General features: G+C 38.1%; 1 protein-coding gene across 7 annotated transcripts in view; it reads right to left on the reverse strand.

Annotated features, from left to right (window-relative positions):
* The window catches only part of LOC125232811 (synaptosomal-associated protein 25-like), an 84,469-nt gene that overhangs the window by 60,575 nt on the left and 7,709 nt on the right, over positions 1-16,185 (reverse strand). The window lies entirely within an intron of this gene.

Below are 16,185 nucleotides of genomic sequence, written 5' to 3' on the forward strand. Positions count from 1 at the left end.
GGCTGGGGGATCGATAGGCGCGCGCAGGGTCCCGCCACGGCCCCGCCCGCGTTGAAACTTTAACTTGTTTAGTTTCAGATGCTTCACAATTAAGTATATGGGATGCTGCCTGTAACATGTACTAGAGTTGGAGACTTGTTGATGGACAACTTGTGCCAAGCATTGATTTAAGACTAATTTATATCATAGTATTTTTAACTGTAACTGACTCATAAGAATTCAGATAATAATTGTTGAGCAGATAAATCACTTGAAGTATAAAAAATAAATTACCAATGAATTTTAACAGTTTTTTTTATAAAGAATCCCATTTTCATCTTTACTACCTTAGATATAACCTTTTTTAGGAAACTGTGGTAATAAAATGATTCTTTGAAAAACATGGAGGCCGTAAAGTAAAGAGGATCTAACTTAAACAGATGCAAAATTATACATAAGTAAGATGTAACAGATAGTAGTCGAAATATCAAAGCTTTGATGTATTTAAATCCATGTAATAAGCATCTTTAGTTTTTAATCTGCCCACAAGTACAAATCTTAGAGCTTAAAAACCTTCAAAGACTAGAAAAGCACAATAAATATCCTGGTCGCGGCACCAAAATGTAAATGTAACCCAGCAGCCAACCCATAACTTTACGCTTCCAATTACCATATTTACTTGTTATGTAAAGCCTGATATGGTATGTAGATTTTTCATTTTATGCAGACTGTGAATTGTAAACCACTAGTAACTAAGCAATAAAATGTTTTGTTGACAAGTGAATGCCATTGTCACTTCATAGATGATTTAAGTGTGCACGTATCCAAATTGTCTATTTTAATACTCTACGTCCAGGATCCCATTTGCTTGGTTTTAAGTTTACACAGATAGCGTAAATACGCGCGGCAAACACACCATCACATTAATATATGATTAAATGCAAATCGGACTCATGAGTCATGACCATTTGTCTTTATGAACATTGCAATCCATACTAATATTATAAATGGGAAAATGTGTGTGTCTGTTTGTTTGTCCGTCTTTCACGGCCAAACGGGGCGACGAGTTGACGTAATTTTTTAAGTGGAGATAGTTGAAGGGATGGAGAGTGATATAGGCTACTTTTTAGCTCTTTCTAACCGTGCCGTAGCCGTGGGCAAAAGCTAATATGGTATAAAATATCAATGATCTACTAAGTGCCATTTGTATGCGCCAGCCATGCACATACATACTCATGGATATATATATATATAATGTGATTACTTGAAACGGGTCATTAGGAGCAAACGAGCTTCCAGCTTACGTGGCTATCTTAGTCTGACGGGAGTGTTTTAGTCATGTTCAAAGAAATAATGAACGTTAAGTACTTTGGTATGCCATTACGAAAACTTTTGTAAGCTAAAATTGTTCTTCAATAAGTATATTGTTCTACTCACGTGAAAGTATTTTTCGTTTATACGAACAGATATGAGGCATATAGGTACCAGTGGCGGCTGGTGAAAAATTCTGTTAGGCAACAATGAGCAAAAATAAACCTACCTTAACATTAGGGTAAAGTACCTAGTAATTAGTAATCAATTTTAGGCAAGCCGGTGGGAATTTTAAAAGAGTACACTTATCATGAATTGTTTACAATTTTGAATATATTTTTATAAAATATATGAGTATGAAACGCTAAATAACTGGCCTAAAAGTAACTAAATTACTCCAACGACACACTAATACATTTAACCGAAATTAATACACTTTTAGACGCCCGCGGGCCGATGGCAACCAAGTTTGATCTCAAATTGAATTTGAGTTTGAATTGACGACCGGTCCGGCCTAGCGCGTAGTGACCCTGCCTGCTAAGCCGCGGTACCGGGTTCGAATGGTAAGTGCATTTATTTGTGTGATGAACACAATTATTTGTTCCTGATTCATGGATGTTTTCTATGTGTATAATCTATATAAGTATGTATTTATCTATATAAGTAAGTATATTGTCACCTAACACCCATAGTACAAGCTTTGCTTAGTTTGGGGCTAGGTTGATCTGTGTAAGGTGTCCCCAATATTTAGTTATTTATTTTAAATGAGGTTTTTATTTCACTTACTGATTACTTCTCTACAAATTGTACTTACATAGGTATTTTTTCGTCTTTGGTATTATTGGCAGAATATTAGCAATAATGGGAACCAATAAGATATTTGACTAATAAGTACCTACAACCAACACGATATTATATCGTATTATATGATCTTCAATTACACTCTGGAGATTTCTGTAAATTAGATAGTAACGAATTAGTCCGGGCCGGGGCATAAGAGCTCTCTCCCATTATCCCTTTACTTAAAATCTGCTCGAGATGAAGCGTCCTGAGCTAGAAGATTAATTAAGCGCTTATACGTTGAAAAGGTTGAGCCACTTACAGGGCTGCTGCTGTAGCATACCGATCATTACATAGGTGTCTAAAGAACCAGAGAGGCCTTGTCTGTGGTCTTTAAGATTTGAAAGAAGTCTTAGCAGATAGTGGTTAACCCTGCATGAAAATCGGCTTCATTTAAACGCAAACTACCGGGTTTGCGTCGAGCTACGGTCATAGCCCATAGCATGGGTTTCTCGTGATGTAGCGGAAAAGCTTTATACAGGCAAACCGATAACGTGTCGCGACTAATGCTGAGTAGGTGTTAGGTCGTAAATTATATGTTTGATAAAACTACGAGTAATATTAATTTTTGTAATGCTTGACGCCTCCTTCCAAAATCATAACATAATCTGATATTTTCAGTGAAATGTAACTTAAGTATTTGACTTTATTGCTTAAATTTGGCTGAATTTTTTCTCACTTTAAACGTCAAACGTTAATGAAATCATCAAATATATTTAACATTCACCTTAAATTAGAAATGAGTTTACGGAAGTTGTTAACAAAACGGGCCCGGGAATGAATTTCGACCACGGAAGTATTTTTTCAGAGGGTTATAGTATAAAGTTGGAAAAATCATTTATTTTCGGTTAAGCGGCACAAAGGGTGATCCCACAAAGCGGTTATTGGTTAAATATTTGATTTTGATCGACTTTAACCTTTAAAATAACCACGGGCTAAGGGAATGGTTTCAATAAAGCCAATATAAACTAATAACTAGATACCATATACAACGTTCAATACAAGGTAATTTCGCCATTTAGATACCGAAAATAAACACTCAAGTTTATCGGCTTGAAATAGGGCTTATCGCCACCGAAATTCGGAAATTGCAGCATCCCTTCGAAAACATATTAACTTAATATAACAGTTCTTACGCATAGCAGAGGTCGTAAAGGGACCCACAGACTTTCAATTCCCGGATGATAATGGTCTGACAGCGTAATCGCCGAAAAATAGAATACTCACTAGCTGTCACTGGCGCCTGAGCCTGGAACTGACTGTCAGTGTGCCCCTTTAGTACCAGCGTCAAGTTGACTGTCGCTTTCTCATCTTTCTTGTCATAAAATAAAGTCCACCTATAGTCCGAGCTGCAATATTCAGTTAAACGGGGCTGCGACTGCTAATTTGTTATGCACAATTGCACACTTTCACAAGCCATGCATGAAAATTTATTCACATTTGCCTTCGCATTTGTCTTCGGTGCCACGCGCTCTCATCAACAGGGCTTTACGGCTCTGTGACCCGCAGTACGTGCAAGGCGAGCTGCAGCATGTAAGGCAGGTGTTAGAGAAGAATGGGTACAGTTGGAGACAGAGTCAGCGGGCGGCAAGTGCGAGCACGTTACGGCGAACACATACGGTCGAGAGAGCGCCTGTTTTCTTGCCTTTCATTAAAGGGGTAACGGATACCATTGGACGCCTATTACGCCGTAGGTTTAGCATGAGGACAATTTTCCGCCCCCACACAAAGGTAAGGCAGGTGCTGCGCTCTCCTAAAGATAAGGACCCATTGGGTAGCCCGGGGTATACGAGATACCTTGTGACTGTGGTAGAGCGTATGTCGGCGAGACTGGAAGGAATGTCTCCGCGAGGTTGTCGGAACACATACGAAGCGTGAAGAACATGGACACCAGGAATTCCGCAGTGGCAGAGCACGCGTACGATACCGGCGCGTCCCATTTTATACGCTTCGATAGAGCAAGGTTGTTGGTACGGGAGAAATGTTTTGTACCACGCAAAGTTCTCGAGGCCATTGAAATCGGACGCCGCCCTAATTTCAATCGGGACGGAGGCTGGATGTTGCCACCAGCATGGAAACCGGTAATACCTAATGTGAAGCAGAAAATGTGTTTTGACAATCGTGTGGACACAGTGAGTGCAGTGTGCTTACCTCCATCGGTCGACACAGCCGCGCTACCAGAACTCTACACAACAACTACAGCAGCAGACTGCTCTGCGCCCCCCTCCCCCGTCCTATCAGCGCGCGCGCAGCGGGCGGAGCGGCGAGCGGCGCGTTCAGTTTGCGGAGTCTAGCCGTCGCGTGAACTCCTATACGCCTGAAGAGGGGCCTCCGAATTGGCCCGAAACATGTCGCAGCAATAGCGATATAATAACGTGAGTACAACCGTATCTCAATTAATTATTTAAATTTATTCACGTTCATATTCCGAGTTACCCATTCAGCTCTTTAGTGGTATTTTGCATTCATTTTAATTAAGTGCATATATTATTTATGAGATTAAGTGTTTAACTTTTATACAATGATATAAAAAAATATGTCTTCAGATATGCTTACCTATTCAAACGTAATACTCGTATAATTCAGAATAAATTAAGACGTTTGGCATCTATAAGGCATTTAACACTATTTAATAGTAATCTAAGGTACGGTGTCTCTCGCAGCGTTTCGTTTTCGTTTCGCGTCGCAGAAATGCCATTCTGCTATGGCACCAGGCCCCGTAGCCGAATGGCATTTCTCCGACGCGAAACGAAAACGAAACGATAGAGATAACGAAACGAGCGATAGAGATAGATATCTACTTGCGTTTCGTTTCGTGAGCGTTTGTGCCATTCGGCTACGGCACCTGTAGTCATTACTCATTGCGATTAGCGATTCATGTAAGTACTTATATGGGATGAAAACAATATATACCTAACCAGTTTTTTTGGCAAAAGTAATTTTATTCTTTAGAATTGCAAGTTAACGATGTTTCCCATCCCATCCAATAAGCATTAATTTAAATAAGGGTCAAGTGAGCAATTGAAAATTTCCGACATCAGCCGCTACATTTTCATAACGAGGTTGTAAAAGAAACTCAGACAAGATAATTTCATTGATGTCAGATTTATTACGTACTTACCTAACTTGAGTTGGCCGGGGTTGAAGAATGCAAAGGAATAGGCTAGTTTCCTATACTTAAATTAAAATATTTTATGCAGTGCACGAAATAAAGCACCACATAATAAGTCAAAAATAAAGATTTTAAGTAAATGAATTGACCGTGACGTCACTCCTCAGTATTTCATACTAATTCCATACTAGCAAATCGTTTTGACAGGTCATAAAAAGAAGCTGATTTGACTAGTAGGAAACTAGCCTATTGCTACGTTTGCGTTTTTCAGTCGTTTATAAAAAAAATACATACTAGGGAATATCATTTGATATTTGCCATTCGCTTTTCAAAAACATAGTAAGAAAACCTTACACCCGCGAAGAAATTAAGAGCGATTTTGAAGTAGGTACTCAACCCGCATTTGGTCAGCATGGTTATTTGGTAGACCAAACCACAGATGTCAGATATACCATAGATCAAGCAAACGTAACCACCGAGTTGTGCGTCTTTAATCGCTTTTAGCTTGCAGCTTTCGAGCGTCAATTTTTGTAAGTTGAAGTCAACAAAAACATAAAAAAAGCCTCGTTAAGTGATGTTTAATTGCAACAATACAAAATTATAAACACGTACTCAAGGGCCTGAGACATATTTAAAATCACAGGCAAGTAACAACTTCAGTACAAAAACTGACACGCTCGGCCGCCATACAAATAGATGAACTGGTTTCTTCTAAATCTAATTCTGTGGCCCAGACCCTTTCCTATGAGACTAGGAGACTACTTGTCCACGAGAGCGAAGAGAGTAAGCTCTCGAAAATACGACGCTCGAATTTATTTTTAGACTATAATGTTCAATGAATCTGTGGCTTTGAACAAATGTTTTCTTTTTCGTTTGTTGTTTGTTTGTTCGTTGATTATGTGTAGTTCTAGGTTCTACCTAATAAAGTATTAAGTCCCATTTTTTTCGTTTGTCATTGACAAGGGCAATCCATAACGTTCGGATGTATTTACGTTCCCGGGGCAACTCGACGACGTAAATAGTTTTATTGATCGGTTTTCTTTTTTATGTTACATCTTACCAATTCCTATCTTGTCAAGTTGAGGTAGTCCGAAGGCAAAACGTTGATTTTTAGGGTTCCCTAACGTGTAATATATTATTCGATAGGTATTTAAAAATGAATAGGGGTTTCCTCTAATTTTTGAACCATAATTTCCGTGAAAATCACCGGAAGAATAGTCGGCAATATTGAGGTGAGGCCATTTCTGGCACTTTATTACTTTTTTTGAATTTTTTATAAGTTTAAAAATATTCTATAAGTTTAAAAAATAAAAAAAAATCACAAAAGTAGAACTTTGTAAAGACTTTCTAGGAAATTTGTTTTGAACTTGATAGGTTGAATAGTTTTTGAGGAAAATACGGGAAACTACGGAACCCTACACTGAGCGTGGCCCGACACGCTCTTGGCCGGTTTTCATTAGTTATTTTTACATTTTGTTACAATTTACAAGTTAATCACATTTTTTTTTTCATTAAGTACTTTTTATTTCATGCTATCAACGAGAATATAATTTGAATTAAGTGACAAAATTCAAATCGATTTAGTTGAACGTTTCATACCTAATACTTAGTTAATCCTAAAAACTTGGTTTTCAGTGACATATTGGATTAAATCCAAATCAAATTTACACTTTATCACCATTCTAACCAATTTAAATATTTATAAGCACCAGTTTCTTTCAGATTCAGTAACGTTTTCACAAAACCCGCTTTAGAAAGACTTATCTGTTTCAATCCGCCTGCTTAGTCTGTTCTAAACCTCGTAACATGACAATGCTTTCATGTTTTGTTTCATTTAGTTCTGACATTCTGAGAGTCTATGCGTTTCGAACGTATAATAAAACATTACAATCTCATAGTTGAGGCTATTGGCTTCGTGCGAAGTGCATGGAGGGGGTAAGCAAAGCGATCGCAGTGCTTGCGGTGGTCAAAATCGACACTAAAAATGGGATGTCAAAATTATCACAGTCATCAAAACTCATACAATATAATACAATGTGTAATGTTTGAAATGGGGCACCAATGTTTTTTCGTTGTTAATTGTAAAAAGAATAGCATAAATAGTCGTCGCATGTTGTATGCGTTTCATAATAGAGCACACTGAAATTTGGATCAAATCAAAGAAATATGGCGTGAAAAGAAAACGTAAGTAAGTGATACTTATAACCCCAAATGTCAAAACAAAATATTATAATAATTATATTTACGCTTTGTTTACTTAATATTGTCCATTACGCTGTTAGTATTTTTCCTACCGTAAAAGATTATGCTCAAAGATCCAGGCCTGGCCTGAAAATAGGCCCGTGTCGGAATTTTTTGCGGCCGGCGGACAAGAATAGGTACATACGTTTAGACTTGTTTTATATAGGCTTAACGGGATGGAGGTTTCGTCGCGAATACCATATCACACGCTCGTAGAACTTCTACCATTACTCCTATGTTCTTCAACATTCCTTATATGCCCTGCCAGCACCAATATATTGCCTTTTTCAATAGCCCCCCGTTACATGTTTATACCGTGAGTAATGCTTTGAAAACTGATTTTTATTATTATATGAATGTCTTTATAAATTTTCCACTTCAAGTTCACATCGTAGGTAGCGTAATTGACGTGCACGTAGCCAATAGTCATGTAGATAGATGTCTACATGACTGTTGAGTTGAGGCTACATAGATTTTTGTCGGGAAATGTCAACACATGCCTTTCTTATAAAAAAAAAAAAAATTATACGCAGCTTTTAAAATACTAATGACTACGGAACCCTAAAAAAGGATTCCTGCATAAAAAAGCGCTTTTTTGCACCTAAGAATGTTCCTCACTTTTCATCTATTTCACTTGAGCTCGGAACCGGTTTATTTTTTACCGGTTAAAACCGGTTTATTTCGATTTTACACCGGCGCTGCGTAAATACCTATGTTCACGCAGCGACTTTTTTGTTTGGTTAGAACAGTATTTGCTATCATACTGCGGAATAAACCGGTTTATTTTGTTCTAAACCGGTTAATCGAATGAAACCTTTATGAAAGCGTTCCCCTAAAAACCGGTTTAAAAATAGCGGTTTTTCGAGCGAAAACGAAATTTAAAGGTTTTGCCGCAAGTACATGATAATGGTTTGAAAAATTTACCGGTATCCGAGCCCTGCCTGTACTACTAACAGTATTCACGAACAAGCATTCAATTAAAAACAGATTAATTATAAAAGGGCAGTCTAAGGCGTATTATTCATAAATATATACCAAGAAAAAACGTCCCCCAGTATCTCAAGATCAAATGAGTCAAAGTCAACCCTGCGGGCGTAGCCGAATGGCAATCGTCGACGCTAGACGTCGACAGAAATGCAGTCTGGCTCTGTCGCGCCAATACGAAAGAGCGATGGAGATAGATATCTCATCATCAGAAATTTAAGAGCTGGGCTCTTGTCGGTGAAGCAATCTCCAGCTATATCTTTCCTGGGCTTTTTCTTTGACAGCCTGATACGACACGACATTCTCTTTCATTTGGTCCATGTATGCCCTCCTTGGCTTTCCTCTCTTTCTTCTTCCTTCTACTTTCCCTTCTATGATGATCTTGATGAATTCGTCGTGTCGTAACAGGTGTCCCAACATATTTCCTCTTCTGCATTCAAAGTTCTTAAAATACACCTCTTTTCTTTCACTCTGTTTAAGACTTCTTCGTTTGTGACTTTCTCTGTCCAACTTATTTTCTCCATCCGCCGCCAGCACCACATTTCAAAAGCTTCAAGGCGTTTTCTGTCTTGTTGCAGCATCGTCCACATTTCGCTGCCGTATAATGCTATGCTCCAGACGTACAATTTTATTAACTTTTTTTTTATGGTTGTGTTTATTCTGGCTTTAAACAGGTACAAAAAAGAGATAGATATCTACGAAACAAATATTATCGTGAGCGTTTGTGCAGTTGGCTACGTACCCAGAGCTTGCGATGCGAGCTTGGTGTCGATGTCATTCATCAAAGTCTAGACGTGATAGGCCAATAAAAAACCTATCTGACGCTGAGAATTTAGGTCCAGACTGATTGATTGGTTTTAGATGCCCTGTGAAAGCATGTTGACAGTTGTATGTTTATTGTAAATATATTCACGTATTAGTTCGGAATACTTTAGAATGTTGGGTACTTTCCGAAACAGATTGAAGTAAGTCCATACATGTTATTCGGAAATACCCTGAAAAATCCAACTCAGGACATTAGAGTCCGCGTTTACTCAAAACTTTTCAGCGCCTCGCTAATGCTCCAAAATATCTGGCGACGACTGTACCTACCAGCTACCAGTACAGTAGACAAATACAAGTTTGCACAACTTAAGCAGAAAAAAGTTTTTTAAAATTAGAAATGGGCTTAGGTCTTAGGTACTCTTGGCCACAGATTAGCCAAAGGCCAAAGGCAAAGACGTGGCCTACGATGGAGTGAGCTCGCCCAGAAGATGCCTGTTCACTCTTGATTTGAAGGTTTCCGGGTTATATGAGCTCGGAAATACAGCCGCCGGTAAGGAATTCCGCTCCTTGGCAGTGCGCGTAAGAAAATAATAAGCAAAGCGCTTCGTGCGAATTCGCGGAAAGATTTAAAATTAACAGTTGGGAACTTCACACCAGTGCCAAAAACCCTCGCGACCCGAACCGAACTGTCACACGCTCAAATAATGCCATACGACTGGGCAGTGTGGTGCCGGCATTAGAAAAAAATAACATCACCCCATCGACTAATGGAACACCGATGGCGGCAGATATGCACAGGAGGAAGGCTCGCCCGTACCTACGTACCTAATCGTCCTTGCTCACGAGACCTGGCCCCGTAGCCGAAGGGCATTTCTGCGATCCGAATTTTTTTTTAAAAAAAGTAATGTAATATCATACAACTACTGTACTGGAAGTATAAAGAAACTTTCCAGGCTCGACTCAGACGGTAAGACTCATGCTTATCATGATCCAATTTCAAATAATAAGATTCTGCAAGGTTACGGCGGTAACCCATAGTTAGATGAGTCACATCTTGGTGATGTCACTGAAGGCTGACGCCAGAGGTTATGCTATAGTCTGACTAAGCACTATACAGAATACTGGTGAACAAATTTACACAGCCCAAGTGGATGCGTAAGGACTGTAAGGAGTAAACAAAGCGAAAGATAATACAGGAGGAAGATTCAGAGCCACAATACAGAATGTGTAGGAAATGTAGTTTACATTTACACCGAATTCCCATTTTTCTACTTCTTGAGTTGGATATTTTTGAAGTAAATTGCAGAATTATAAACTAATGGCGTTCCCACATTTAATGGACACTGGTGGTTTGTTAACGGTCAACGGTTAAGTTTATTAGGTGTACCTGACACGCTACTTCTAAATCCCGCCAATATACATCACGAACATAGACATATTGCAAGTGCTGTTTGTGTACAATGTACATCCAACTCTGTAACTGTCCCGACTGACTGACCAGTCCATTAATCGAGCCTAGGCTGACTAGCCACTACCCTCGTCCTAGGCAATCAACCATACTGCAAGTACATAAGGTCGTCAGTGAATTTTGTTGCTGTACAGTCGCCGTCGGATATATCGGAACTGCCAAAGCTATCATAAATATCAGAACACGCACTGAAACGTATACAATAGAGAAATGTTACGATATTTGTGAGAACATCGGCAGATCCTATATACACGATTAAAGAAAAAGGACTGTTCAAAATTTGCATAGTGACTTTAAAAAAAAAACTTTTGAGGTCATAATGAAAAGATTTATTATAGAGTCAATGCTGAAATAATAAAAAAAATTTGGCTGTCTCATACATTGCGACTGTCATGATGCTGCTCATTTTTATGGAACAGCCTATTTTTTAGCCCCCTACGCAAAAACGACGGGGTGTTATAAGTTTGACGTGTCTGTCTGTCTGACTGTTTGTCTGTCTGTCTGTGTGTGTGTCTGTCTGTGGCATCGTAGCTCCCGAACGGATGAACCGATTTAGTTTTTTTTGTCTGAAAGCTGAGTTAGTTGAAAATCGGTCTACTATGTCGCAGTCGGGGGTTTTTTTTTTTTTTTTTTTTTTTTTATTTATTTGGGTCATCAACAGCAATACAAAAGATAAATTTAAGACACAAGGAACCATTAACATAGCCAATAACAGATGTCCACAAGTACTATACAAAAAACATGCAAAAGCTAAGTGGTAACAAAAGAAAAATACAAATTTAGTAGGTATAAGGAATGAAGACAAAAAAAAACAAAAACAAAAAGCGGTGCTGCTTACGAAGTAGGCACTTAGGCAATACTAAAGTACATTAATGTAGGTATGGCTTGCATAATGTAATGTGTGTGAGTGTGTGTGCGTGTGCGTGTGCTTGTGTAAAGTGTATGTAGTGTATGTGCATGTGCGGTTGTGTCTATCTGTTATGTTCATATGTGTGTTTTATTTGTCAATTGTCGCAGTTTTTAGCATTCAGTAAAAATGACCGAATACGTGTTTTTAAGGTTGATTTAGTGCAGTCAAACAGGTCTATACTATTAAACTGTTTATTATAAAGTTTTAAAATACGATTTATGGGAGAATTTTGAGCGTAGTTGGTGTGAACTCTGTTTTTTCAAAATTTTAATTTTGTGGTTAGGTTATTTCGCGATTTCAGCATTGGTCTCATAATAAAAGTAGTTCATTATGACCTGAAAATTCCCTATGCAAAGTTTGAACGGCACTTTTTATTTCACCCTGTACTTGATGGCAAGTACACTGACGTTACATAATTAGGTCCGAGTGGGATTCTGACACACCCCGGGCTGGTATTGTTCGATTCGTTTTGTATTCTGACCTTTTATTAGATGACTGTGATGAGACGTCTTTATAGTGGTATTGTGGCACAATAGCGGCCTTAGTATTGCTTTTATCATTAAATCTTTGAAAGCTTTTAGGTATACGGATGGCTAAATATTAACTTTTTTGTCAAACAAATATGATGTGAAATCTTCGCGATATTAGAGATAGGGCTTGCATTCCGGAATTCCGGAATCTCGAAATTCCGGAATTTCGGACAATTTTTCCGATATTACAGTTCCGGAATTGAAACACATAATCTCGAAAATTCCGGAATTGAAAAAATACATATTTTTAAGATAAAAACGTGTAATATCAGCCTGGTTATTTTACAAAATTACCACAGAATGTAAATTCATAAGTTAGACACTGCTCGGACTCAGGTAGTACCCTATTTTATGGCCAAAGGGGCTAGTTAGAGCGAGATAGTGTAATTTTAAATTTTAACCCGCTAATGGCGCTAATATTAACCATTGTCACTTTCTGGTTTTGCGAACTTAAATTCAGATGCAAAACATAGTATTTGGTATTACATTCATTCACAAGCATAACGTCGTAGTTACTTATACACTTTTCACAAAGACGTGTGCATATTTTACTAAACTGGTGGACTTTACTGCAATGTATGGAAAACGGTGGATATGAAAAGTATGCTTTATTTTTACAAGAATTCAAGGTTATATGTACATGCACCTAGGTATAAATCAGGAAATCTGACTTTTTTGGCCTGATACAGGTAATTCAATAATTAATTGAAATACGGTTGTACTCACGTTATTATATCGCTATTGCTACATGTTTCGGGCCAATTCGGAGGCCCCTCTTCAGGCATATAGGAGTTCACGCGACGGCTAAACTAATGTCTCACGAAAGTTTAACGTGTATAGGTAATTCAATATTTATTTTATTACATTTATGTGAATAAGATGTTGTGCCATTGTTGTAAATTATTACTTTTACATTATTTCGGTAGACAATCAATGCATAAATATGCATTTAAAAGTTTTAAAACCCTTGTTTTTATTAGCCTAATTGATAAAACAATAATGTTTTCCTCGTCCATATTGATGTAAATCCTCAAATATGAAATAAGTTCAGAAGGAAAACACTGTATTCGGGGTAGTTTTATTTAGTTTTTGTCTAAAATATGTACCTAGTTATTATTACTGAATGATGTGTAAAATACTATTAAATAATAATGTTAAATATATTTACTTTAATGTTAACTACTATCACAAAACTGGCACTAAAACCTCGTTTGTATCGTTTGCTGTTGTTCGAAATACTTAGCAAGACCGATTTTGACACAAAATGGGCTTTCCTGTAAAATTACTGAAATGAAAATTGCAGTGTTATATGCCTTTCAGGTACGGAGTTATTGTCTTAAACGTCGATTAATAATAAATTTCAATTTAAAATTGTATTATTTCATCAGAAATCCACCAGAAAACACAACAAAAAAAAATTGTCCAATTCCGGAACTAGTTCCGGAATTCCGGAATTGAAGTCCAATCTCGAAAACCAGTTCCGGAATTGAAAATCGTCCGATATTGCAAGCCCTAATTAGAGAGAATATTAACTAAATTAAAAATTAAAATTTTGAAAAAACCCCCGACCGCGTCATAGTTTACCGATTTTCATGAAACATGGCTAAGAACACTCCCGACTAACTCAGCTTTCAGACAGAAAAAACTAAATCTAAATCGGTTCATCCGTTCGGGAGCTACGATGCCACAGACAGACACACACACAGACAGACAAACAGACAGACAGACAGACAGACGGACAGACAGACAGACAGACAGACAGACACGTCAAACTTATAACACCCCGTCGTTTTTGCGTCGGGGGTTAAAAATGAAGTGAAGGTATGGTTGGTAAAGATGTTGTTAGACGATTCGTACCTATTGTGTGCCGACTTCTAATAATTGTATTGTTATAAAACTTTGCAAGTAAATTAATAAATTCCCTACTAAAACTAGGTACATATGCGCGTTACTTTTCCCTCCGTTTAATATACCTACCTACGCAAACGAATATGCTCGTACAAAACGCAAGTCTGAAACCGCCGTAAAGCTCTGTCTCAAACCGAAGATCGCATAATGTGATGGATTTATCTCATTCGCCCAATATGTCACCCTTTCGGCGTGAGACGAGTTACAACGAGTAGCATTTATCACATTCGTACTTCAACTGTCACCCTGCGCGGGTTGTCTATTGTTTGCCCGACAGTCATTTAACATAATATTCATTTGCCCGAATCTAACTTGCCTGAATTTCATTTGCCCGAATGATTTGTTTACCATAAAAATCATTTGACATACTCGTTGTTTATCCGAATATTACCTTCCATAATCATACAATGCCATACTATTTGTTAACCATATTATAAGTGCAATAATATGGTTTCATAGAATATTCAAACGCCATAAGCAATTATTGCCATATTAATTGTTGCCCATATTATTACCTAACCTAACCTACTTTCTGATAGCAGTTTCATTTTCCAGGGGTCACAGTTCTAACCTAACCTAACCTACTTTTCCAGCAGTTTCATTTTCCAGGGGGTCGCAGTTCTAACCTAACCTAACCTACTGTCTGATAGTATTTTCATTTTCCGGGGGGTCACAGTTCTAACCTAATCTAACCTACTTTTCAAGCAATTTCCTTTTCCAGAGGTTCACAGTTCTAACCTAACCTAACCTACTTTCTGATAGCAGTTTCATTTTCCAGGGGGTCACAGTTCTAACCTAACCTAACCTACTTTCTGATCGCAGTTTCATTCTCTAGTCCTTCTAGTACCTATTATAGTAGTTTTCGATTCTGCCAAAGCACATTATGGAAATTGACTTTTCTGGACGCTAATTTGTATGACAAACGATGGTATGGAATGTGGTAATTACGGATTTCGATGATTCTGACAAATGACATTATGGAAACTGACTTTATGGGAAACAAAGTTTCTGGCACTAGATTAATATAGTAAACAATGATTATGGCATAAGATGTTATGAGAAACAATATTATGATTGTTGAATAGGATGGCAAATAAAATTATGGCAAATGAAATTCTGGCAAATGGGGGTATCCCCCCTGCGCGAGTAGGCAAGTGGAGATATGACGTCAAACGAGGGCTTGGAAATGGAAACGGTATTGAAATAACTATTATTCATGTTGTTCCGATCTTCCGATACCGTTGTATTGATTCACTCATTTAATACCGGTTAATTGATGAAACGCAAACTAAAACATTTTGGTCTCTTTCCTAACCTAACCCATAATAAGAGGGAACGAAATTTAATTGGTTACTCTTGTAGAGACATTCGGTTAAATTAGTTGTCAGGATTGAATGAGATTGCTATTCTTCTTCGTTCTATCTAGCTTGAATTGAACCGAAAATTTCTTTTCACAAAAACAGCAGGTAATCGAATTTGGCGTTAACCGGTATCTCAATAGAACAGGCCCCGTAGCCGAATGGCATTTCTCCGACGCGAAACGAAAACGAAACGCCGCGAAAGGTAGTCTCGCTCTGTCGCGCCAATACGCAAGAGCGATAGAGATAGATATCTACTAGAGTTTCGTTTCGTGAGCGTTTGTGCCATTCTACGCACCCAGTGCTCTAACCGGTAACCGCAAAGGAAACGAAATACGATTCGTTCTCAGATGAAAACATAACCGCTTCGAAAAATAAACCGTTTCCGAGCCCTCCGTCAGACGTCTACATCATATCTAATTGGAAGTCGGAGCGAATGAGCTTATATTGGGTGATTTTGCGTAAATACAGGGTGTCACGTTCAGTCTGGATCAAGTGAAGGCCAATGTTGATAGAGGGTCGTAACCCGTCGTTTTCACATTATCCGATCCGATGTCGGAAGGATTTCAGTGCAAAAAATCCAAGATGGCGCCTGATGTGTGGCGCCGAATGTATGGGATATCGGTCCGACATCCGATATCGGATCGGATAGTGTGAAAACGCACTAATAGTAAACCTTATTGAAATATATGTATGAATGTCCTGTATATTACGTTCAGACGCGTTAGTTGCTGATCTTGTAACCAAAGTGTACGAAAATACCGATTTCGAGTTTTTTT

This window comes from Leguminivora glycinivorella, chromosome 13, assembly GCF_023078275.1.
Source record: "Leguminivora glycinivorella isolate SPB_JAAS2020 chromosome 13, LegGlyc_1.1, whole genome shotgun sequence".
NCBI classification, from domain to species: domain Eukaryota; kingdom Metazoa; phylum Arthropoda; class Insecta; order Lepidoptera; family Tortricidae; genus Leguminivora; species Leguminivora glycinivorella.